The sequence below is a fragment of the Staurois parvus genome, unplaced genomic scaffold (genome assembly GCF_062004578.1).
Source record: "Staurois parvus isolate SC_StPar_1 unplaced genomic scaffold, SC_StPar_1.0 ptg000078l, whole genome shotgun sequence".
Taxonomy (NCBI): domain Eukaryota; kingdom Metazoa; phylum Chordata; class Amphibia; order Anura; family Ranidae; genus Staurois; species Staurois parvus.
The window spans coordinates 10,853,009-10,876,984 of NW_028317874.1; positions in this window are offsets into that span (position 1 = coordinate 10,853,009).

Here is a 23,976-nt window from a genome sequence, read left to right on the forward strand (position 1 = left end):
GTTGCCGATTTAACCCAATAATTGCCATAGTACGACGTTGCAGTTACAGGCAGGGCAGTTGTAGAGCAGCCCCATTTAACTGCATTACTGCATTCGGTGGCAGCAACATGCAGTATAGCCACAGCAGTGTTTTCACGGCATGTGTATAGCTGGTAGCATGTATAGTGTTCAGGCAGGCGGTTGGTGGGGCAGTAAAACTATGGCTCAGCCACCCGGTTTTACTGTCCCCACTCCCCCAGACACATGTGTGAACAAGCCCTAAGGATCCTTTCATGCAGAACAGCGCCTACTTCAGTCAGCAGTAGATTGGTGAGCAGATCCCTTGCTAAATCAGAGTTGAACAGGACAAATGTCACTTTTTTACATCTGTGCCCATTCAGTTTATGCCAGCAGACACAGGCAGACCCATGACAGCTCTACGGGTGGCCGGATGTAAATAGGCTCCAGTGTGTTTACATCCGGCTGCCTCTAGTCTCGATAAATGGATGAGGGCACAGTCCTTTTCAATTTTTTTTCCATACCTGGATGAATTTGGAGGTATTGTAGGCAGGTGCAAACAAACACAAGCCCATTTACATCAGCCAGTCCATAGGGCTGCATGAACCAAGGAGCGAAGAGAACAGCTCTGTAATGTAGGATTATTGATGAGGTGGAGCTTTGTGGTGTTGTTTCCTCTACCACCAATTCAGGGACATTTTCTACGCAGTGGCATGACCGAAGCATGGACATTTGTACTTGATAGAAACTTCAAAAACCCAATCTATCTGTAATCGGATGAGAAGGGATTTCCAAAGATTATTTTTCATTTTTGATGTACTTTATGTTGCCACATGCGATTTAATATTGGCCTACATGACCTTTATGACACTGGGTCTGTTTTATTCGTACCTTGGTCACTTTTTATTTTACCTTCTTTTTTTTTTTTTTTGGGTGAAAAGCTTTTTGCATTTTTTTAATAAAATGTGCTTATTGTAATTATATAAAATATAAAGGTGTTTAAAAGTCCACAAAATTAAACTCAGTCTTTCTGATGGGAATTATATTATCGGTAAATTGCATACAAACAACACCTACATAGCTATATAGGAAATGATTCACACAGCAGGATATCCTTTTCAGTGTACCCCATAATCTTTACAATTAGCATTCAAATAATGGACGATTTGTTCTGTAATCATAGGGAACACACAGTATTCAATCTAATATATGGATAATTACCTCTTGCAATATGCTTTAGTTACATTTTATAATAACAATTTGAACTTATTGCAAAATGAATCCCATGGCACAATATAACATTTAGTTGGAATGACTGGCTTTTATTTCAAGTTACGATGACACAGGTTTCTGTGCTTATGCGCTAATTGGTAATTATGCTGTCGGTCAATTTGATATGTGGTTCACAAATAGTCACAATGTTCATTTTATGTCCATTTGACAATATTTTTTTCCTGAGTGACTTTATCTAAATGAAAAATGGTAAGGTAATGCAATCATCTTTGGTTAAAAGTGATGGATGAATTGAAACGTTTCGGAATCAGGTCACTGGTACTCATGATTAGTGCATTGTTAATCAAGTCCCTGAGATTGCTATCAAAAGCTTTATCTCTGTTATTCAAGCTGGTGAGAGCATCATGAATATTAAAGAGATTCAAAGGGATCTCAACACATAATATAGAGTACTACAAATGAAAAGGCTAAATGAACTCAGACTGTGACTTTCTGGGCTTCTGCGTCCTCGAAATTAATGTCTTCACTTTTGAACATTTATGTATGGGTTTATATGGGAAGTGTGGGATTCCTTACAAATATCCTACCAGGAATTAGAAAAAAAAAAAGATCACAGATACTGTATATGTGGATAAACAGATAAAACTGCAGCTCCCAGTTTTATTTAAATATGGTATATTTTTAAATGAAAACCAAAAGAAAAATATGCTTGCAACGGAATGTGCTAGACTAGGCACATGTTCCCCCATAGTAAGCTGTTTGCTATGAGGGCACACACAGAAGAGGAGGAGCAGAGAGGACCAGCAGGAGACCCCGAAAGAAGTGAGGAGTATGATTATACTCCTAGAGAAGTCCTAAAAAGTTTACCAAAATTTGAAAAACTTTAGGTCCAGTTCAAAATGTCATTTATCGGTTTGGCTGAAAATCAGAAAGTACTAATGATCTTGCCAAGTTAGTTTTATGAAATAGTTTGGGTCTTAATTCTATATAATTTTTGAAACACGCAATAGAAAATAATAATTGGTATTTGCTGGAAAACATTTGCTAGAGATTTTTGTCACTAGCAACCACAGTGTTGTGGGGAATCTAAGGGAAAATTAAGATTAACACCTAGGGGTAACTGTTATCCAATACACTTTTTAATTTGCTATTAAGGCAATGTACATATTTGCTTCAATGAACTACCACGGCGCTCCACAGCGACATGGTATTGCAGTGAAAACGACAAGTTTTTGAACTTGCAGTTCATTCATTCATGGAAGTCTGTTTCCAAATTTGACAGATAGTATGGGAAAACTTCTACTCTCTGTCAGAGGAATGGGGGCGGCGGGCGCAGCAGCAGCTATGGGAACATGTTACATGTTCCACCCTAAAACCGGGTGGAACTTATAACACATTCCAAAGGTGAACTTATCCTTTAAGGTTTAATTTTCATGAAATGGTTAAAGGTAAAAGTTTAAGATTTGAGGGAGATTAAGTGTTATAGGCTCATTAATTTGGGGGGCTAGTTTCAGTTTTGGCCTTCATATGAGGAAGGGTATGGTGAACACTTCAGGTCAGGTTAAGGGTTAGCTTAAGGTTAGAGGTCAGGGACATTTAGGTATACGGCTTTTTTCTCTTACTTTTGGTTCTAAAAGCTTGGAACTGAGAGCCACTAATGTGCTAACCTAGGGTTGTGTTTGATATTGCAATTTCTATCTTCTGCACCCTGTAAAAACATAACCAGGGCAGAGGAAGAAAGGGAACTGGCAGAGCCATAGTAAGTAAAATTAGCATTATGCCTCCTGTAATTTTTATTCTTTTTCAATGTATAGCAGCCTGCTAGGAGGGCCTTTTTAAGCAGGTTCATGGATGTGAACCCTTGCAACAGTAGCTTTGCAGGGACAGTCAGCTGAAGTCCTCAACTTCCCCAGCTTGTTCCTAAACACACTTACACAAGTTCCATTTCTTCAACCCTAGGCCTGGGCATGGGTATTTGATACATTTTACACAAAAGGTCTCTACTACTCTTGTGATTCCAGATTTATTCTGTAGCTGGTCATGTCCCACACCTGGGGCCCATGCTACACAGTTACCCAGGCAGTGCACCAGAGGGAGCTTCTCAGTCACTAACTGACCCACCATCATTGAATCATCATCCCCACCCAGAACCAGCTGCTAACAGGGGCATTCCTAGGTATTGGGTATGTACTACCTGTTATTAAGACCACAGGGAGCCTAGAATAAAGTAGCTCTCTGCCACAGTTTGACAATGACCTTTACATGCTATTACCATTATCACACATAAAGGGGTAGTAACCCCCAATACAAGCCCATTAATGGCCAAGTGAAATCAGGGGTTTGAAATCATGTTTATAGCCTGCCCCATATGGCTATAACAGCAGATTGTGACTCTTTTTCTAATTTCACACTAGGATTTGGAGACATTAAGTCAAAGCTGTGTTTGAGCAAAATAAAACATGCAAATATGGAAATATCTCAACATTTACTTTGACTATAGCTTTTTCTCTAGACTTTAACTCATGTCAGTAGTTCATCTCAAGGAACAAAGTCAACATACTTGTTGTTTGTTCCAACTTACTGTCTATTTATGTAGAATAAGAGAATGAACTTGTTTTTAAACAGAGACTTTCACCCCAAAATAACATTCTGTCTGTATTAATTTTCTTTCTGGTGAACTCATGTGTATGAAATATCTTTCTTTTTTTTTACCACAGCAGATCGCCCACCCAGCAAATTACAGCTTCTTTAAGAAGCAGAAATGAAATCAAACCAATTATTTCCTTAAGCCTTTTGTTAGTGATTTAGAGTTGCTGGACTGTAAAGGATTTCCTGTCAGCTTTGGCAGACCCATAAAAGCAAAAGCTTTCACATTCAAAAGTAAAAGACCTAATAAGTCTTAGTCTGACAAAATGAAAACAATAATGGCACCGTGCAAAAAATATATGATATTTATATATAAAAAAAATATATAAGTTCAGGCTACATTTCAGTTTTAAGAATTGCTTTATGAAACCTATAAAACATGAGGGAAATAAAAGACTGCTGTCACAAAAGCACATCACAAATCTCCGTCTTATATGTTCTCCTTTTCGAATTCCTGTGTCTTTCCAAGTGTTGAAAAGTGGAGTTTCAAAGTCCGTTTTGTATATAATATATTGTCATAGAAAAGGGATAGCAAATCACCAACACAATATTGTGATTGAGAACAAAGAATCAGAAAGCTTGCTGTATTATATGTCATAGATTTATTCCATCTATTGGGCCAATGGCTCTTGTCTGAGAAAATCATTTGTTCAAGCTTTGATTAAGCAAGTCTTCAAATGCTGCAGCTGCCTTTGAGACTAAGGTTCCTTGCGTACTTCAATAATGACATCTAATACTAGTCTTTCAGCTTGTCTTCCTCCTAAGAAGTTCAATAAGACTGGATTACTCCCGAATCCTGGTGGATCTATAGTCAATTCTTTCACTGAAATTCTTGGATAGGGTTATATTTAAAGTTCAAACAGCCCTAGGTATATGTTGGTGATAATGCTCGGTCTTGAAAACTGACATACAAAATTTATTCAAACATATACAGTAGTTGAGAAAACAGAAACACACTTCTAGTGTAAAGCAGATTACATGCCATGAGGCAGTGCCTAGCTGCCAATATTTTTAATGGTTTATACAGTAGTCAAGGTCACTGGAAAGGAAAAGGTAGGCATTATGGAATAAAAACATATTAATTTATAAATATATTGTAGTCCACTTAGTGGCGTATTTCTAAAGCAGTAAATGTGGCATTCCCTACAACCTAATCACTGTAATTTAAAGGATACGTTCACCTTTTGATAAAAAATAATAAATAATTTTTTGGAGGTAAAAAATATATGTGCATTTAGTATTTTTTGTTGAAGGAGCCTGTAAAGAATTGCACCAGCAAACAGTAGATCGCTGGTGCCATGCAGTTCTCCTGAAGCCTGGCCAGTACATTTGCTTGCTCGTAGGGAATGTATGGGCAAGCAGATATACCGATAGGAAGAATCAATGAAATACCACAGTGCTCACAGCACCATAGTTTTCTCTTGTAATTTTCTGATTCACAGTGGACAGTTTTTTTTTTTTATTTTGACATCTAGAGGGAGGAGAAGATCCCCCCTAGCTGTCAAAGTGGGGGAGCGGGGGCCGGTCCATTCATAACATGTTATATGTTACACCCTGTAACAATTAACATGTCATGAAAGGTGAACTTATCCTTTAATACACATGCAGCAGAAAGATTCACCTGCAGTGAATAAAGAATGTCACATTTACTGCTTTAGAAATTCACCCCTTAGATTTTTATTGCTATTTCATTGGTGTTATTTTTGATGGGTTTAGGAGTATGTAATGCAATCTATGTTTGTATGAGTGCGTTTGTACAGTACTGGTGAAACTCACAAAATTAGAATATCGTTCAAAAGTTCATTTATTTCAGTAATGCAACTTAAAAAGTGAAACTAGTATATGAGATAGACTCATTACATGCAAAGCAAGATAGTTCAAGCCGTGATTTGACATTATTGTGATGATTATGTCTTACAGCTCATGAAAACCCCAAAATCCACAATCTCCGAAAATTAGAATATTGTGAAAAGGTGCAATATTCTAGGCTCAAAGTGTCCCACTCTAATCAGCTAAATAAGCCACAACACCTGCAAAGGGTTCCTGAGCCTTTAAATGGTCTCTCAGTCTGGTTCAGTAGGAATCACAATCATGGGAAAGACTGCTGACCTGACAGTTGTACAGAAAACCATCATTGACACCTTCCATAAGGAGGGAAAGCCTCAAAAGGTAATTGCAAAAGAAGTTGAATGTTCCCAAAGTGCTGTATCAAAGCACATTAATAGAAAGTTATGTGGAAGGGAAAAGTGTGGAAGAAAAAGGGGCACAAGCAGCAGGGATGACCGCAGCCTGGAGAGGATTGTCAGGAAAAGGCCATTCAAAAGTGTTGGGGACTTTCACAAGGAGTGGACTGAGGCTGGACTCAGTGCATCAAGAGCCACCACACACCGACAGACCCTAGACATGGGCTTCAAATGTCGTATTCCTCTTGTCAAGCCGCTCCTGAACAACAAACAACGTCACAAGCGTCTTATCTGGGTTAAAGAAAAACAGACCTGGCCTGTTGCTCAGTGGTCCAAAGTCCTCTTTTCTGATGAGACCTTTGCATCTCATTTGGAAACCAAGGACCCAGAGTATGGAGGAAGAAAGGAGAGGCACACACTGCAAGATGCTTGAAGTCCAGTGTGAAGTTTCCACAGTCTGTGTTGATTTGGAGAGCCATGTCATCTGCTGGGGTTGGTCCACTGTGCTTCATTAAGTCCAGGGTCAACGCAGCCATCTACCAGGAGATTTTAGAGCACTTCATGCTTCCTTCTGCAGACAAGCTTTAAGGGGATGCTGACTTAATTTTCCAGCAGGACTTGGTACCTGCCCACACTGCCAAAAGCACCAAAACCTGGTTCAGTGACCATGGGATTACTGTGCTTGATTGGCCAGCAAACTTGCCTGACCTGAACCTCATAGAGAATCTATGGGGCATTGCCAAGAGAAAGATGAGAGACATGAGACTGAACAATGCAGAAGAGCTGAAGGCCACTATTGAAGCATCCTGGTCTTCCATAACACCTCAGCAGTGCCACAGGCTGATATCTTCCATGCCACGCCGCATTGAGGCAGTAATTGCTGCAAAAGGGGCCCAAACCAAGTACTGAGTACATATGCATGCTTATACTTTTCAGAGGTCCGATATTGTTTTATGTACAATCCTTGTTTTATTGATTGCATGTAATATTCTAATTTCACTGTTCAACAGGTAAAAAATTTTGGGCATGAAATTAGCTAATCTTACATAATTTTGGGGTGCTGAAAACGAAAATGACCCTAAAAAATGTTGATTGGCTCTAGTTTCCATGATATATTCACCCATCTAATGACGTAAGCCATTCAAAATTATGATGCAACTTCAGCTGCATATTGCGCAATTGATACTGGTGACCAATAGAAAATTGCATGTATACTGAGATGATGCAATATTAGCCTTTAATTGCATCACTTCACTGCATAAAAGCTGCAGTATCTGTAGCTGATTGTAGTTCGACAGCGTCTTTACATTTCGTTTTATGCTTATATAGGCTACTCAGTAATGCCTCGAACTTGTGTGAATAAAGCAGATAATTTCTGCTATATCTGCGGTGAAAACTTTTATCTCACAAAAAAGGAGGATAACAGGAATGATTAAGAAAGCCTACAACTTGTATTTTGGCTGCAAGATAGGAGACCAGGACAAGAGCTGGGCACCACATATATGCTACAATTCTTGTGGGACGGCACTGGAGCAATGGTTGAATGGAAAAAAGGCATCTATGCCTTTCGCTGTGCCAATGATTTGGAGAGAGCCAACAGATCATGTTAGTAATTGTTACTTTTGTATGGTGCCTCCAATTGTAAAAGGGCTAAATAAGAAGAAAAAGTTATCTGTGCACCATCGGCAATACGTCCAGTTCCTCATGGAGAGGGGCTACCAATTCCTAAAGCACCAGAATCCTTCGTGGTTGAGTCAAGTGAGGAAGAACCTGAAGCGTGTAGTCACGTGCAGTTGTAAGAGATAGCCCTTTCCTCGAATACAAGAGAAAAGCCAAGAGAAGCAAAACCGACACAAACTGAAGACAAAACTAGTGAGAATCCTAAGTATTAAAATGATTCAACTTAGCTTATGGCTATAATTTTTCTTGGTAATCCTATGCAATATATTATGCCATTTAGGCTTTGTTATGTAGTCAATATCACTTGCTTTATATTTGTGGAAAGACATCTATCTATATAATTATTGTGCATTATGTAGTCATTACGCCTATAGGAGAAAACTTTCCGTTTACAGAAAAACTAGAGCCAATTGACAAATTTCATTGTTATATTTGAACTCAGAATGTGAAATTCATTAAGAAATGGATCCTTTTGTTTCCAAAACTGGCAAAAAATAAAAATTTGTTGAACAGTGTTTTCGGAGATTGTGGATTTGGGGTTTTCATGAACTGTAAGCCATAATCATCACAATTATGACAAATCACGGCTTGAACTATCTTGCTTTGCATGTAATGAGTCTATCTCACATATTAGTTTCACCTTTTAAGTTGTATTACTGAAATAAATGAACTTTTCACGATATTCAAATTTTTTGAGTTTCACCTGTATATATGTTTGTGGAGCTACTTTTATTTTTCAAAAAATACTCAAAAAAGAAATCAACTAATAAGTAATTAGTAACCCTAAAGAACCTCTGTCATAGCTGCTTCTTCATAAGGATTAAAGTGGAACTTCACTCTGTCAATCAACATTCACTGTTTTGAATCCTTATGCTGCTAGCATTAGTAAATAGGACAATATATCATATTTACTTGTTTTATACTTTTTTTTGCTACACTTCTTCAGTTACTTCCTGGTTTCCATGCCTAAGCAAACAATGTCATACATCCCAGGAGTTTTTAGGAGAAGATAAGGGGTTTTCTCAGCTAAGCACACCATCTTGCCTTTATGCCTGAGGTAGTGGAAGATGGATTCCAGGAAGTAATTGCTACATGAATCATTTGCCCTTACCCAAGATGGCCATGACCAGAAATGCTAGGGGTGTAATGTTCTTAGTGATTTCTCAGCAAAATAAAGCATGGAGACATAGATGAATGGAGGAGTTTACTTTGAATATTAAAATGAATTAAATAAATAGTGTTTTTGGTTTGAGTACCATTTTGAGTTGCTGCAATTAAATTTCAGCAAAATGGACTAGCCTGCTGCATCATTTTTTCACTTTGATTTTCGGGGAGTCGTTGAATTCAGTCCTCTAAAGGTTGATAATTTTAATTTCCACCAAACGATGGGGAATCCTTACGTTCCTAACACATTGCCCTGTCCATATCAGTATAGATATCCAGCATATTTTTCACCATTGAGGTCTGACGTGTTTTCAAAATGTTCCTTTAATTTTTTTGAGCAGTATATATAAATAGATATAGCTACAGTACATAGCTATCTTTCTTGGACCTCCTCAGGTCAGCCTACTACGGATCAGCTCCACCCTCCTGACCCCTCCAGGACAACCCATAACTAGCCCATAAATCTAAGATAATCCCCCCCTCGGGTGTTCTTTTTTTGTCCTCGCTCCAGACACTTATTGAAGAGACAGAAGTTGTGAAAGTGTGACCCCTGCCCAAGTTCAGCCTCTTCTGGGTTAGAGACCCCCTGTTTAGGTGTAAGGCTCCTATATGGTGGGTGCCCTAAGTGCTTGGGCAAGGTGGCTGTTGAGAGCATAAACTGTTCCAGATTGTGGCTGGCAGGTGTTGAGGTTCTTACCATCCTTCCACTCCTTCCTATTCCTCCTTTATGGCTGGACTGGCTATGGCTTGCTGTTCTCCTCCCTTGTGGTTCACAGGGGAGGGGCAATTGCTGCAGAAGCTTTGAGCTAGGCAGCTGATCGGGTTTTAAGCCTGCAGCAGGAGGCAGGTGGGTGTGACTGGTCGGGACTGCCTGGATGCTAGGCAGCAGTCAGGAAGCTTTCAGCTCCTTTCTGAGACTTCTGGGCGAGAGATTTAAATCCTGCTTCCTCATTTTCTCTTGTCATCTGTGGAGACTTCCCACATATGTTGCAGCTCCCTGATTTATTTCTGCTGGCTTCAAGCTCCATCCAACTGCTTCTGTGAGTCTATGGATCTTTCTGAGGTACTGTCAATTTCAGCTTCTTCCTGTGCTGTGTATTCATATGCTCTCTTTTATTTCTGTTTCTTTAGTACCATCATGATGTACTCCATGCTGCCAGCCAGAGCACTGAAGCAAACTTCTGAAATTATTTGTTTATTTATTTTTTGTGTGTTCTTTATTCTAGTAAGTGCAAGTTTTTTTTTATGAGTATTTGGGTTCCGGCAACTTTTTAAAAAAAGAGTCCATCCTCTCTTGGACAGGAGGAAGAGCCCGAGATGGAATAAAAGTCCCTCAGTGGTGCCGGTCAACGTGCCCTGCCCAATTGCTCACGAAAGTCACCAGGAGGTTCTGGGAAGAAAGGTCACCCCCTCTTCTCAAGAGGCTTCTCCATCACGCAAGCACAAGAAGTTGTGCTGGGTCTGTTTATCGCCAGTGCTACCTACAAAATTGGCATGTGCTTCTTGCCTTAAAGATGCAGCACAAAATAAAGAACCAGAATCTTAAAAAGTTAAATCATATATTAAAGAAGCACTAACAGATGGCTTTCGCAGGCTTTCAGGAAGATCTCAGAGAACTTCAAGAAGATATTCCTCAGATGAAATTTCACTGTCTCCAGTGTCGGCAATATTATTCGAAGAGGATATCCGATCTAATTTTCCAGCAAGCCTCCGCAGGTTCATTTTGTGGAAACCAGAATCCCCTCCTCCCAGGAAAAGGCTGCTTATGTGTGCAATTATGTAGACTTGTTAGACACCAAAGCTATTGTTCCAGTAGCAGCTTGGGAGAGAGGTATGGGGGTATATTCTCCCTTATTTCTTGTACCAAAGGCATCAGGCAGGTTCAGACCGGTATTAAATCTCAATACCTGAATTCGTTCATAAAACATCCAGCTTTCAGGATGGAATCGGTGGACATGATTATCTTAATAGTAAGGGACAAGGATTGGATGGCATTGGTAAACTTGGCAGATGCGCATCTTCATGTGCCCGTGGACCCAAGTCACCACTGCTTTTTAAGATTTGCCATCAGGGGTGCTCATTTTCAGTTTTTGTGCCTCTCTTTTGGACTGTGCAGAGCTCCAAGAACATTTTCAAAGGTTTTGTCAGTCGTTTTATCGCATTCTTAAGGACCAAGGATTTTCAGATCTTCCATTATTTGAATGATATTCTCACTTTAGGGGGCACAAAACAGGAAGTGGAGAAGCCCATTTGTTTACCTAACTTGCAAAACCCTCAAGCAGTTTGGCTGGATAGTCAGCATTCGAAAAAGCCATCTCCAACCTTCTCAGAACCTGGAATATCTAGGTGTCCACTTCAAGACCAACCTAGGTCAGGGAATTCTTCCTCAGAGATCCAGATTTCAATGAGAGCTGTGATGAAGCAGAAAATCTTATCAGAGAGGGAATGTTTGCAGTGCCTGGGCCAGTTGTCCTCAACAATTCCTGTAGTCCCATGGGCCAGATGGCATCAAAGATGGTTTCAATTCAACTTTCTGCAGCAGTGGGACTGCCATTCCCTAATACAATGTATTTTCTTCCCCACTTCGATTGGTCAGTCCCTGAGGTGGTAGTGGGAATGAAGAACTTATCATGAGTTGTGCTGCTTCATCCACCTGCTGCCGTGATTGTGACAACAGATGCCAGTCATTTAGGTTGGGGAACCCATTGCTTTGGTCAATAAGCTCAAGGCCAGTGGAATCAGATCCCTCCTGCAGCTTCCAATCAGTTGGTGCTTATGCCGATCATGGAGGCTCTGCAATCTTTCCTTCTACTGCTTCAAGGAAGAGTAGTGAAGATTTTGTCAGACCACAAAACAGTGGTAGCCTATGTGGCCCATCAAGGGGGCACAAAGAGCTTGAACCTACTGAGGATCACAGCTCAAATGTTTCTCTGGGCAGATCATCATCTGACATTTATAACAGCAGCATATCTTCCCGGGTCCCAGAATATCATAGCAGATTCTCTAAGTAGAAATTTCTTCAACCACAATGAGTGGTCGCTCAATCTGAGGTATCTCCAGCCAATCTTCAGCCAATGGGGGACACCTGTGATAGATTTGATGGCCTCAGCTGTGAACATTAGACTTTCTTGATACTTCTCACATTTTCAAAATCCACAAGCTCAGAGCCAGGATGTCCTTTTAAACCCCTATAGCTTTCGCCTAGTGTACTTAGAGTGTTACTGAAGATACAGTGGGAGAGGGTCGAGGCAATAGTAATTCTTCCATTTTAGCCAAGAAGACCCTGGTTCCCTTTAGTATGGAGAATGAGGCTAGAAGATTATTATAATATTATTATGATTATTATACAGGATTTATATACCCCACCTAATGAGCTTTTTTTTGGAAAGTAGACAGTTCGTGGTATTTAGTAAGAGGCATGGGGAGTTTTTTAAATTGGAATTTTTTTTATCACAATTTTTTCAAAATAAGGAAATAAAATAAAATGTGTTTTTTTGCACAAAAAGTTTTTTTTTTTTTTTTACATACTGTCACTAGTGCAGTACATTGTCATCATATATATGGAATGGTGGTGAATGGTATTTGAAAATAACTAAATAAATGTCTATTCATCTTTTTAAACATGTATTTCTTTATTTTTTTTTTTATAATTTAAATATTTATTCATTTTTCCATTTTTAATACATTTCATCAACACATTGTAGGTATATATATATATATAACGAAATATATTCTATAAAATTATATTATCCAACATTTCTACTTTATTTACTCTATACAACATTTCCCTCCCAACACCGCCCCCCACCCCGAGTCCCCTCTGCCTATCCTACCTTTTCTCTGCATCTTCTTACATCAGCAAGTGAAGTTTTTCTGTTGTTATCTTTTATTCTTTCCTATACTTCCTGTATAATCTAGCTTTTTCCCAGTTCTCCCATTTCCCATAATAGGCCTCCAACCTATCTTCTTGGATATGACTCAACCTTTCCATCTTTTTGATCTGCTCAACTCTTTCAATCCAGTCCTCTTCCTTCGGTACCTCTGTTTGACGCCAGAACTTGGGTATCAGAGCTTTTGCAGCATTAATATAGTTCCATATCCCTGATTTTTTGTATTTATTTACAGTTATATCCATGTTATGCAAAATACATACTTCTGGGTCTAGTTCTATATCTATTTCTGTCAATTTTCCTATCAAGTGGATTACTGTTTTCCAGAATAACTGGATTTTAGGGCATCCCCACCATATATGGTATGTAGTGCCTACCTCTCCACATCCCCTCCAACACAGTGGTGAACTCTCCCCACATATCTTATTTTCAACATTTGGTGTAATGTGCCATCTCGTCAAACACTTATAGTTCATCTCTACCTCTCTCATAGAGACGTTCTCGTGAGTTAATCTATACATTCTCCTCTGCTTTTCCTCATCTATCACAACTCCCATATCCATTTCCCATTTTGTTATATATGTTGGCTTTGTATATGTGTCTAATTCAGTGAGTATTTTGTAAACTTTAGTGATCCCGTGTTTCCCATCACCTTGTGTTCCCAATACCTTTTCGAACAGATTCCAATTTTCTTTTGTCCTTAAAGGCTTTGGCAAACTTCCGACAAAACACCTCAATTGAAAGTACCGCAATTCATCTAGTTTAGTGAAGATCTCACCCTCTTTTTTCTTCAAATCACCAAATGATCCTATTTCATCTCCCACCAGAATATCTCTCAATTGCACCCTGTCTTTTTTAAACCACCTCCCACCTATTTCTTCTCTGCCTGGGGGGAAAAACTCTGTGTTTTTTAGTGGAATCAGTGTTGAATTAAAAGTCCATTTCATACTTTTGTGTAAATTATCCCAAACCTTTAGTACATTTAAAGTGTATGTATTTACATTGTCGTTTAAGCCTCTATACTGTGTTGGCACCCATATCATTCTTCCCAGGTCTATTCCACTGAGTTCATTCTCTATTCTCACCCAACTTTTTTTATAATTATATATCCAATCTATAGTTCTTGCCAATATTACCGCTTTGTAATATCTTTTAAAGTCTGGGAGCCCTAAACCCCCTTTTTCTTTCCTCCTACTCAACAGTTCGTATGACAGTCTTGGTTTTTTATTCCTCCATATGTATTTTGTTATCAGTTTCTTAGTTATTTTAAAAAAAATCTCTGGGAGTTTAATTGGGATCATTTGATATCTATATATGATTTTTGGTACTATTATCATTTTTACCAGATTAATACGGCCCATCCATGTCGGGGTTCCTCCCTCCAATCTTTTTAACTCGTCTCTAATCTCATTTATCAACGAAATATAGTTTAATTTATATAGATGTTTATATGAGGCTGTAAGCTTTACTCCTAGATATTTTATATCTCTGTCTTTCCATTTAAATGGGAATTCCTTTTGTATTTTTTCTTTTTCACTTTTTAAGATGTTTATATTTAGAATCTCCGTTTTTGTTGGGTTTATCTTTAAGTTTGATAGTTCTCCATATTCCTTTAATAATTTCATTAAGTTTGGAAGAGTTATCCTGGGATTTCCCACATAGAACAGCAAGTCGTCTGCGAAAGCAGCAACTTTATGTTCTGTGTCTCCTATCAGGATTCCCTTTACATCTCTATTCAGCCTTATTGTTGACAACAATGGTTCTAATGATATAACATACAACAGAGGGGACAATGGGCATCCCTGTCTTGTTCCATTTGACATCTCAATGGGTTCTGAACTCTCCCCATTTACCGCAATGACCATAGAAGGGTATCTGTACAACTTCCCTATCCACTCTCTCATCCTAGGCCCAATACCTAAGGCTTCCAGAGTATCTGTCATGAATCTCCAATTCACTCTATCGAACGCTTTTTCAGCATCTATAGAGAGTAACACCACCGGTTCTTTTCCCTTTTTGCTCTTTTGGATTAACATCAATGATCTTAACCCATTGTCTTTTCCCTCCCTCCCTGGGACAAAACCCACCTGATCCTCTTGTATCCATTCTGGCATTAGCTCTTTCAATCTATTTGCTAGGACTTTTGCATATATCTTGATATTGGTGTTCAATAATGAAATAGGTCTATAGCTCGAACACTGAGAGGGGTCTTTTCCCTCTTTTTGTATGAGCACTACTTGGGCTTGTAATGATTCTCTTCTTATTTCCATCTCTCCACCTAGAGCGTTCATATAATTTCTAAGTTTTGGTATTAAAATTTCACTAAATTTTTTATAATATCTGGCTGTATATCCGTCTGGCCCTGGGCTTTTCCCCGACACTGACCCCTTCAGAGCTAATTTTATTTCCTCCTGTGAGATATCTACATCTAGGGAGTTCAGTTGGTCCTCACTTAGTTTTAGTAACCCTGCCATTTCCAGATATTTCTTTCTTTTTTGATTCTTCTCACTTTGTATGTTTTCTACTCCTTCCAGGGGACTTATATTATACAGTTTCCTGTAATATTCTGTGAAGGCTTTGATGATATTTTTATTTGAATGCAACATGTTTCCTTTAGCATCTTTTATTTTTTCTATATAATTTCTATTTTTCTTTTTCCTCAGGGCTCTCATCAGATATTTTCCAGGTCTTTCTCCCCATCTATATCTCTCACTCAAAACTCTGTTATATACTTTTCTCCTCTCCTCTTCTATCACTTCTTTCAATTCTTCTTGCTTTTTTTTTAACTTCAGCTCTATTTCTTTTGTTATCCTGTTCTTATGTATTTGTTCTATTTTACTTATATCTTCTAAGAGGTCACTCATTTTCTCCCTTCTTTCTTTTTTCTTTCTTGCCCCAATTGCCATTAATATTCCTCTTATATATGCTTTGTGAGTTTCCCACACTGTGGCTGTTGATACCTCACCTGTCTCATTCTCCTTAAAAAAGCGTTCGATCTCCTGCCCTATTTTCTGAGCTATTTCCTTTTCCACTAAAAGTGTCTCATTCAATTTCCATCCCAGCCCTCCGATTTTCCTCCTCCCCCATTCCATTTTCATGATAACTGGGGCATGGTCTGATAAAGATATTGGCTCTATTTCTACTTGGATCAGATGGTCAATTGATTGATGTTCTATTAATATATAATCTAGTCTTGAATATCTCTTATGCATATTTGAAAAGAAAGTATAATCTCTATCTTGCATATGTGTAATTCTCCAGGAATCTACCAATTGACTTATGTGTAATTCTTTTTTCAATAATTTCAGGGCCCTATTTCCCTCTCTTTTTGTATGGGAGGTGGCGTCCCTTTGTGGATCCATACAAAAGTTAAAGTCCCCTGCCAGGATCAAACGTCCTTTTTTAAAGTCCATCAACTTCCTCAACACTTTTTTCAGATACGCCTCCGGTTTTTTATTAGGACAGTAGATGTTGGCCAGTGTACACTCAATCTCTTGTAACTTGCCCTTTAAAAACAAGAATCTCCCATCTGGGTCTGTCTTTCTATCTTCCAACTCAAACCTAATATTCTTTGCCATACCTATTGCTACCCCTTTTGCTCTTTTAACCGGGGAGTCTGCGTAGTACCATGTTGGGTGATTTCTAGACCTCAGCCTAACATTTGACTTTATCTCAAGATGTGTCTCCTGTAGAAATATCACTGAGGCAGCCCTATGGTGTAGTTCTTTAAATACTCTATATCTTTTCCCAGGGCAGTTCATCCCATTTACATTATATGTTATAAACTGAATCTCTTCCATCTTCCTTAATTTTCCTCTTTTTTCCTCCATCTATATTTTCCTTTTCTCTCCCCTTTTCTCATTTCCTCTTCTTCTCCCTTCTTCTCCTCTCCTCCTTCTCCCTTCTCACTTGCTTTTATAACTTCTTTTATCTTGCAGAAATAACATCCCCCCTCTCCCATTTCCCACCCTTCCAACCTCCCCGCTCCCCCCCTCCCCCCTCCCCTACCCCCTCTTTTTAGGCCCATCATTTGCCTACTAATCATTTATGGATTGTTAGATCCACTTTTGATTTAATCCTTGGGCTAAGACTCCGTCCATGGGCGACTTCCCCTTGTCTAACCTCCCCATAACCTCCCAGGTCCCATCCAGATTTATCTCAGACACAATAAAACGAGGACGGTGGGGGGGGAGGAGAAAAAAAAAAAAAAAAAAAAAAAAAAAGGAAAAACCTATTTCTCCTCCTCCATCCCTCTCCCCCTCCCCCCTACCCCCCGCCTCCTCCCCCCCACAAGCTGCCAGTCTTCTTTTCTCTTCGTTCTATTTTCCCATTGTTCTTCTTCCCAGCCAGGGATTTCCATTCTTTGAATTTTTAAACTATCAAAAAAATTTTTCAAGTCTTCTGGAAACCTGAGGTATGCTGTAGTCCCGTTTTTCCATCCTATTAAGCATTCAGGGGTCCCCCATCTATATTGCACATTTTGTTCTTTCAATCTTTCCAATAGGGGTCTCAAAGATCTCCTTCTCCACAGAGTCTCTGGGGCCAGATCCGCATATATCTGTATGTCTCCTCCTTCATATTTAATTACTGATTTTCCTTTGGTCTTCTTCCAGATTTTTTCTTTATCCCGGAGCTCATAGAAATGTACTAATATATCTCTCGGCCTTTCTTTCCCCTGGACTCTTTGAATTTTTCCTTTTCTAAAAGTTCCTTCTATTTTAGTCCTATCCATTTCAGGGCTGTCTGTTATAGTATTAAGTATTTTACAAACCACCTCTTGCAAACTTTCTCCCTTTGAGTTCTCTGGGACCCCACGTATCAGGATATTTCTCTTCCTGTCTTTGTTTTCTTGTATCTCAACCTTATATAGCAGTTTTTCTTGGGCTTTCCCTATGTTAGTTATTTCTTTTTCTAGTTCAAGGATCGCCTGGGTCTGACTCTTAACCTTCTCCTCCGTTTCTTCAACTCTCTCCAGCAGGTGTCCCAGATCGCTACGGATATTTACCATTTCTTGTTTTATTGTTTTCTCCAATTCTTTAAACATTTCTGCCATTTCTTTTTTGTTAGGTATTTGTAAGTCTTTTCCCATCTCTATATTGCCTGATATTTGTTGGTTGCTAGTATCTAGGCCTAATGATGCTCTGGGACTACTTTCCATACTAAAGTCTACTTCTCCTTTTTCAGTCCTACTCTGGGATCTTTCTGGGGTTACATTTCCTTGGAAGGTATATTTTTTAATTGTACCAGTCTGGGACCCTTTAAGCCCACTTCCTTTCACGTTTTTATTTTTCATTTTCCTCCGTGGCTTATATTCTTCTTATACTCCTATAGGATTTTGTATGTAAGGAGGGATAAAACAGTTCTTTCACCTTCAAATCTCCTCCCTGACACCCTGCTGATTTTTTTTTTTTTTTTTTCCTTCCTTTCTTTTCCCCAAGCTCCCCTTCCCTCGGGCCTCTTCCTCCTTTTATACAGTCTCTGGGGGCCCCCCTTTCCCTTACTCCATGCTTCTCTTTAGGGGTCCATTCAGAACTTCACATCGAGAAAATATAAAGTACAGTCATGGTCACTCACCCTCCTTATATATTTTCTTCTTTGTGAGTGCTCACTCGCCAGTTCCTCCAAGATTCCGTTTGTGGGAGGGGGGGGGGCAACTCCCCAGACTCTCCTCGATCTCCTTGTCCTGGTTTAGAAAGATCTTCTCTGTTTGCTTTTAGCTAGGGGGGTTTCAAGGTGCCAGGGGGAGATTGAATCGGCCACCGGCAAACGGGTCGGCGCAGCTCTCTCACTGCAAAACGCCGGCCGGCCGGCTTTCCGAACTCCCAGTGATGCTTTGCGGCCGGTCACGTGTTCCTCCTTCGTCTCCCGGCATTCAGGGACTCTCTCTCTGCCGATCTCCAGCCGCTCCTCTCTCTCTCCACGCCCGCACCCAGCTCTTCTCAACAGGGGACCGTCGGGCCAGGGTAAGTCCTCCGCCACATAACTCAAAGCATGCCTGAGGGGATAGACCTGGAGGCTTGGGGAGGCCAGACAACGGAGCTCCGTCCACGAGCTCCTACATTGAGCTCTCCCACGCCGCCATATTCAGGCCCCGCCCAGCACCGTCATGTATTTCTTTATTAACATTTTTTTAAAAACTATTTTATATTTTTACATAATGTCATTAGAGTAGTTCAGCGTCACCATAGTGGCACTGTACTACTACTGGGGGGGATTGATCAGGGATTTATTATTATTTTTATACTAATATTGCTTATAACAGTGATGATCACTGTTATAAGCAAAGTTTTTAACGGTCATGAATGGTTTTCATTGATGACGTAGTGTTTACTTCTGTGATGCTGGGATTGGTCACAAGTGATTGCATGCTACAGGGTGTTGTGATTGGCCCAGGTACCATGTGATCGCTTGTGACCACTGCTGACAAATTGCATAGTTAGAAATTGGCGCTGGGCCCGTGGGCACTGACAGGTTTTATTCAGCGTCATGTAGATAGCAAAATCCTGTGTATTTTAAGGAACTGGGGTGGGGAAAGGGAAGGGTTTTGTACCTTTAGTCATCATCTGTTACATCTTAATAATGCTGATGTCCTGCAGTCTCTTTACAGCCTATCCTTATCTATATGTATTAGAGTGATAACAGGCTACATGTGCTTTTTCACAGGGCATATTTCTTAAATGTTCCTCGCTGCATTTTTTTTAGTTTTTTTTTCACAAGTCTTATTTGTAGATGGTAACAATAGAAGGTGCCTGTGCACTGTGCAAAAGAACAGAAGCTTATGGCTTCCTTTAAGAGAGTAAAGGGTGATATACTGGCAGAAGATTGTGGAAGACAGGAGCAGAGCATTGTCACTCCATAAAGCCAGTGTGCAAACAAGGACTTTTATATTATTATCATCAGCTGCTATTTTCTTGGAATCTAGAGATTAAAATAACAGTAGATTAAAGTGGTTATAGATGTTCATTTTTACTTTCTTTAAAATAATAAACATATTATACTTTCCTGCTCTGTGCAATGGTTGTGCACAGAGCAGTCCCAATCCTTCGCTTCTCAGGTCCCCTGCCGGTGTTTCTGGCCTCTACTTCTTGTCGAGTGCTCCCAGAGCAAGATGCTTGCTTTGGGGGCAGCTGTGCATGCTCAATCCTGAGCAGCTTCTGTGTGTCTATGGGACACACAGAGCATTGCTCAGTCTTGCCCCCCCCCCACTTCCTCCTCCTGGCTGTGAATGACAGTAGCTCCCATTGCTGTGTCTCAGTCCGTGAGGAGAGACCTAAGTGAGCAGCCACTCTCATGCACACTGCTGGATTGGGGCTCTGGCTTGGGGGGACCAAGAGAAGAGCTGGACACTGAAGGTTTTTTACCTTCATACATTCTAAGTCCTTTAGTCTTTACAACCACTTTAAAACTTAGTTGAGATTTTAGTGTACATCGAGTTTAACAAAATATGTTAAAGTTCTTTGATTTGCAGTGCTGGGGTAAATTTTCTTATATGTGATCTGAACTGCCAAAAATCCTTTCAAAGACTAATATTTATGAACAACATCTGTTATTTCTTCAATTGCCAATAGGGATGAGAGCACAAGGCAAAGCTTGGTTCCCAGGACTTTCGGTGAACCCCGCAGAAAATCTGCAAACCAGGCCCCCCCATGTGAATGGATATGAGATACCAAAAAACATGAAAAGTAAATAAACACACATTTGTTGACAAGTCCTTTATAAATAAAAAACTGTCCCCAATGTAAATACACCGCCAATCACGATGAAGAGCGGCCATGAACCCCCACAAGAAAAAAACAAAATTGATGAACATGACCACTCCCAACACTTGACACCAAATCCTTTCCGCTGTTGCTAAATAAACAGGCGGGGTCACCTGGCGAGGTTACCCCTATGACAGCACATGATGCCCCTTGGAGACCCCATCCTGTGATTTTATAAGGGGTGGGGTCACCTGGATTCACCATCTAGAATCATCTGTCTTGTTGTCTACTTAGTAGTGGGGAGGGAGCGGCTCTTTTGTTCAATGTCAAGTGACAATAGCTGGAGTGCTTGGCGGGGAGCAGGTTTTTCTTTTTTTCATGCAGGTCAGTGGCCAGCATTCATCGTGATTGATGAGGAATTTACATCTGGGAACAGAATATAATTTAAAATAAAGGATTTGTCAAAAACTGTCTTGTGTTTTTATTTACTTTTGCCATTTTTGGTGAAGTAGGGGTACTATGTACCCCATAATCATTCACTTGGGGGCTGGGATCTGGGGGCCTCTTTTTAAACTGAACTTCCAGATTCTGATAAGTCACCCCTGCACTCCCACAACCACTAGGCTAGGGTTGTGGGGAAGAAGTCCTTGTCCCCTCCCCCATGTTGAGGGCATTTGTCCCCCTACCTTGGCATGCTAAACTGCATGCTCGGATAAGGGTCTGGTATGGATTTTGGGTGGGAACCCACACCATATTTTTGGTGTGGTGTTCCCTTGAAAATCCATACTAGATCAGAAGGGCCTGGTATGGATTGGGAGGACCCACACACATTTTTCATGTCAGCTCTTTTGTTTACATTCTGCTGTCAGCAGGGAATCCCCCACTGAAAGCACAGATGGCTCATCATTGTTAGGAGTCTGGTGGGTGCCGGCTCCTTAACAACAAATGACTCATTCCTGCTGCTGTCAGGCCAGTGAGGAGGGTGAACAGTGGACTGCACTGTAACCATTGGATGACACATGGTGTATGCACCACCAGTTTCAGCAGTGTACTCCATCTTTCCTCTTCCCCACCTCCAGAAGATTTACCCAGTATGCAGTGATGGATATGTAGTCTCCCTGTCCATGCTTACCAGAACACAGTCATCAGCAAATAGATTAAAATGGTCCATACTTCAGAGCTTTGTGGACTGAACCTGTGGATAGCAGTGGCCTGTACCTGTGAGGCAGTGAAGCCAGATGGATTAGGATGGCTACTCCTTTCAGCTCTCTGCAAGCTGTCCTTTTCCCCTAAAATAAATAAACCTCCCTCCCTGATGTTCTGCCACTTCCTAAGAATTTTCCTTCTCCCCAATTGTTGGCATTAATGCACAGTCTGGCACCTTCTTATCTCATTGCTGAAACCCACTTTGCAGAAAGCTTCAGCTGCTGGAATATCACTGCCTGTTGATACTCCCTGCCTGATTTCCTTTGACTGTTGTTTGGTTGAAGCTCTTCATCCTCTATTGTCATTGCATCATCCTCCTTATCCTCAGTATCTGAAAGGAGGTATGCTTGTGCATGACCAAGATCATCAACCTGTAGCAAGTCAAAGATTATGTGATTAAATAATTCTGCAAACTTCTCGTAGCCTGTTTGTGGGGCTATGGACAGATTAGCAAATGAGGAAGTGAGGTAGATAAATGGTACGCTAGCAGCACTCGTCTACAAATGGCTGCTCTGATTTAGGAAGAAAAAGGTAAAGGCTTTGTCATCTTCTTTATTACCTCCTATGTGTGCTTTAGCAGTATAGCACGACCATCTACAAAATGGATAAATGAGAAATGAAAGAAAACAAACCTAATAAAACAACATCAACAACAACATAAACAGCAAATACAATTGTTCCTGACACACACAAAAAGGTGGTCCTAAAAAGGACAGTCATATCTCTGAACTGTTGTGCCAATGGCCAATTTGTACAAAGTTGACGGCTTTAGTTTTACGTTTTAAGAGTCTGCCTTCTATAGCTTTTAAATCTTTTGTGGCTACTACTTTCAATGGTCAGTTCAGATATATTATTACTTGATAAAAAAAGTTATGATAACCGAATCTATAAAAAAAAAACCCTTTTTATTTAAGTTGAAAGAGTTGAAATTGGGGGTGCTGCTGTATTTAGGACAAGGTAAATGTAGCAGGTAATTACACATCTGTGAAAACTGTACTGCTCTGTAACACCACATACATTTTAAAGAATCTATAAAGCATGTAATTTAAATGGTCAATGCTCTCCCATGTCGCCCTCAAAGTCACCTCTCCCTGCAGTACAGTTTTTCTTTTTTTTTGCTTTGTTAAATGTCACTCTTGGCAGTGCCCAGCTTTCTATGCCCTTATTTGACAATTTCTTGTCTATTAATCTTAAAATTGGCCAGGATTTATTAGCAAGAATCACCCCATAGAATTCAATGGTATTTGCTGCTAATTTTGGCTTTCTCAAATTTCAGACAGGATTCAGCACACACCTTTTAATCAAATTTGGGCAGATTTACTCATCCTTACATGCAATAGTAGTGCTCTAATATGCTTGATAAAGCTGATAAATTTCTGCTGCATATTAGTGAAGCTCTTTCAAATTTGCCTTTTGATAACGACTCCCCATTGTGCCTGTATTGTATATTCCATATTACCACTCTGAATCAAAATGAAATAGAGCTATTGAGATTCATGGAAAAATGCCATTACCATCACCAATGGTTCATCTTCAGATGAAAGTCATTACCTGTTTTCTCTTTGCATCTGTTACCATGAAGTTTCGACTTTTGACATATCTCTTTCAGAGCTTGCCCATGTCTCTGGTTCCTGCCATCTGCTCAGCATTATTACTTGGATACTAAATTAAGTAACCTCTTCACAAAAAAGTTGATCCCCCCAACCCCCTGTAGATTTCTGGAGCACAGACATTTTTGTCTGAAGGGGCATCACTCATATGAAGAGACATTGTGTCAGCAGAGACTGAAGCCACCAGTGGTTTTTAAGTTCATGCAGTACTAGGAAACCTTTGAAATGACTTAATACATCATGTTTATGCATTAAAAGTTTGGGAAAAAACATTTTCATCTTTTCATTGACAGGTTAAGTGCTTAAGAACACTGCTTTAAAAGCATAAATAAATAACACACCCTCCAATTTTTTTTAAATGCATATTATTTCATATGCTCAGTAAAAATGTTAGTCTTTTTCTTTTGGATACATTTCAATCTGTATTAAGTTTATAACACACAAGAATCTGTGTATGGCTATATGCCAATTATACCCACCTGGCAGCCCAAGAGACAAAATTCCTCTTCCTCTCTGTCTCCACGTTTTCTTTCTGTCTTCTTTTCACCATTTCCGCACGTGGTCCTCCAGGACAGTAGTAAGGATATAAATCTTTCACAAATTAGAAGGCGAGTACAGAATGACAACTGGCTATTTAGTACCAGGACTACAAATTCTTTATTCAGTG